This window comes from Lygodium microphyllum, chromosome 20 (genome assembly GCF_053477565.2).
Source record: "Lygodium microphyllum isolate KBCC chromosome 20, Lygodium_microphyllum_v1.1.10, whole genome shotgun sequence".
NCBI classification, from domain to species: Eukaryota; Viridiplantae; Streptophyta; class Polypodiopsida; order Schizaeales; family Lygodiaceae; genus Lygodium; species Lygodium microphyllum.
In genome coordinates, this window is record NC_141154.1 from 117983441 (window position 1) to 117987216 (window position 3776).

The window sequence follows — 3776 nt, forward strand, 5'->3', positions numbered from 1 at the left end:
CCAGACTTAACTAACCTTAACGATCGTACACATATGGCATTCTCTGTATAGAGGTATTTGCAGTCGTGTCGATCTTAGAGGGTGTCAAGGTATGGAATATAGATTTTTTATTTGAGACACTACTTTTGATAGCTTGAGCTCTTCAAATTTAATGTATGGGAAGTCAAAAAAGTTGAAACATCATATCCTCTTCCCTTTAGAGGAATGGAGATATCCTCGTCTCAAATGAAACTGGGGATATTGGTTACATAATGATTTTTCATCAACCGAGGTGGCATCCTCTTTAAGAGAGACTTTCCACTAGATGAGGTACTCCCTAAGGGTTTTAGTTCTTTGAACCTTCTCTCACATGTCAAGTATCTTATCTTGTTGAAGTTCGAGGACCCCTTAACTTGGCATCATAAGTTGTTGGTCATTAAGTACAAGATCATGGTTAGGAACATTGGCTTTCAATATACTGACATGGAATACATTATGCACTTTCAAGTTTTCAGGAAGTTGCAACTTATTAGCATTAGGCCCTATACATTTTAGTACCTTATATGGTCCACAATATCTGGGACTTAGCTTCTTGAATTCCCCCAAAGATAAGGAACTTTTCTTTAGGAAAACTCGAATAAATACCATGTCACCTTCTTTGAAAGTGTGTTCTTATCTTTGTTGATAAGCATATGCTTTCTATCGATCCTTGGCAGCTTGGATATCTTGCATAATAGCTTGTACTTATGTTGATCCATTTCTTTCAGCATTTTCTTAGATGCTTCTACCCATAGGGTAGGATCAAAAAAACTTAGTGGCATAAGACAATCTTGCCCATACAATGCTTGGAAAGGAGTCATTTGAATACTTTGATAATATGATGCACTATAGGCAAATTCAACTAAGGGTAGATATTGAATCCACTGCTTAGGTTCCCTGTTGCAATAAGCTCTAAGTATATCCTCAATAACTTGATTAACCCACTTCATCTGACCATTAGTTTGGGGATGGTAAGAATTAATGAATCAAAGTTGGGTTCCTAGAGCTTCGAACAAACTCTTCCAAAATTTTGATGTGAAGAGAGAATCACAATTACTAATGATTCTCTAGGTAATCCATGTAATCTAAAAATTTTCTTAATGAAAATTTTGGCGATATCAAAAGCCTTGTAATTGGTTTTTACAAGAACTAGGTGTGTAACTTTTATTAGCACATCAATGACTACCATGATCGAGTTATACCATCCTTGTACTAGGGGTAATCCAACTACGAATTCTATGCCGATATATTCTCATTTCATTTGAGGGATGTCAACTAGTTGGAGCTCATCGCCTAGCAACTTGACATGTTTAGCTTTAATTCACTAGCACTATAGGCATTTGGTAACATTCTTAAGTATGTCACCCTTGAGTCTCTCCCCAGTAGAAGCTTTTTCTTATTGCATTAAGAGTCTTAACATATCCGAGATGACCCAAAAATGGAGAATCATGAGCTTCCCATAGGATTTTCTTCTTGAATTCCTAACTTGCAGGAATTCGAAAGGGTTTACCTTGATAACTTGTTGGTGTCTAGATCACCGAGATTTGGCCATTTGGACCCTTCTTATTGAGAGTGGTGTGTACCCTTGCTCTTTCCATATCATTTTCCATTGTATGATATTTATTATCACGAATCTCCTTCAGTCTCACTCCACCAACTTTGCCCTTGGCAGTTTGGTTTTACCCTCAAAACTACCCTTGGTGGTTGTTTGGGCTAAGCTTCGGACACTAAATCTTGAAGTGTCCTAGTTCCTTGTAGTAAAAGCACCTTGGAGCCTCATTGTCTTTTCTTGTGGGTACAAAGTTTCCCACCACATTTGACTTGGCTCTCTTTCCCCTATCTAGTCGATACTGCCCTTGGGCTCTTTTCGCATAGTCTCGGGAGTTTCCCTTGTTCTAATGGATTTTGTTCCAAACTTTAGTATTTTTTGGCTTTTACTCCATCTCTTGAACTATTAGGGCCACTCAAATCAATGCATCTTGTAAATATGATGGTTGCATTAACTCAAGACACGTATTCAGGGGTGGATTTAGACCATTGCAAAATGTGGATACTTGTTGTGAAATATTTATCAATGGTGCTGATGCCAGGAGGCATATTACACGGTGGATTCCATGCCATGGTGGATTCTGAAAGATTTTATTACCGGGGCTCATACACAAAGTGGATTCTTTGTGCAAGAAGTCGATGGGGACGCCTATCCTTTTTGAGCGTTTTGTTAATTTAGTGTGTACATGGGTGATTCCATAGCGGGTGATTCCGCAAAGTACATATTTAAATTAATAAATGTTTATGAGTTTAGAGTGCGCACTCGTGATAAATTAAGGTTAGGATTGATTTCTAACCAATTGATTTATTTAGCTGAAGACTGCTAGGTATTCACTTTTGTCTGTTTAATTGTATTATTTTACTAACGATTGTGAATGCTTCAGTTGATGTATAGAGATAGCAGCGGTGGCAGTGGAAAGCATTGGAGGATAGCGTGTATTCAAATTATCGTCAATATTTTGATGGGCGCATACCTTAGGCATGGCGCCTATATTTTGTCGCGCCTATTTATCAAGGTTTTTGATATTTATTTATTATTTTTGTATGCGCATGGGCGCACGATTTATATATTTGTATTTGGACATTGTATTTGGGTACGCCTGACTTCTTGGGCGTCCATTAGCTTTATTTCTATTTGGCACAAAAGAAAACTCAAAAGCTAAAGCGTGCTATTTTATAATTTGGGCTATTATTTGAGCTTGAAGATGATTAATATATGAAATACATGCTTTGTAGAGCGCTCACACAAGGCATGGGGGGGAGATTGCACCCAATTGGTCTCTTGTTCATGTCGTGCAAGCTTTCTACATTGATTTGTGTGCAAAAAGTAGAGTTCTTTTGTTCTTGGGGACCTTTAGACACTCACTACGCGCACTTACGGCATCCAATCTGTGCACCAATGGTATTAGAGCAAAGCTGATATCGAGAGCTTCCAATCGCTTACCATCTTGCGTGAAGGCGGAGCTCGTGGAACGATCGAGCTCTACAATCAATTTCATCATGAATGGTCGATACGAGTGTGCTTCTAGCGGTCAAGAACCCCCTTCTGCACTCTCTGATCGTGAAGGACCGGCCTAAGGAGGCAGAGGACCACTTGTACATCTCCTTCTACAAGTCGTTTTGAACCAGACTGACAGTAATCTCTTCTTCCATATCCAAAAGTTCAAAAGCTTTAAAATAAAGCTTAGTAAGCTTAATAGTAAGCTTTACAAAGCTTACTTAAACGAATTCTTTCCGACTGGTAACGTGGCATGCATTCGTCAGCAACGGCGGCGTGAAAAACGCCCCCCTCAAAAATCCAATGACGACGCAGTCAGCTTAAGTCTTCTAAAGCTTAAGTCAATTAAGCTTTAAAGAAGCTTAATCATCTAAGTCTTTCAAGTTTACTTATTTCTGCAAGTCCTGCAAGTCACAGAGGATCAAAACAGACTTACTTCAACTATTCCCATAAAGATTGTTCATACGCAGAAGCACAGAGTTCGTTTATTGCTCTTTGGAAGACCTTGTTTCTATTTGCAGACTTGTTGAACCAATTTCAACAAACATAGAAGGTCATACGCAGGTCATACGAAGATTATACGCAACTTCTACGAAGACAACGAATACCGCAACCGTAAAAGAGAAAGATCATAAAAGCCAAACAAAATTTATAAGCCTTGTATACCCGACTTTGAGCTACGCTCATCCCGCTAATCAGATTTTGAGAGTGT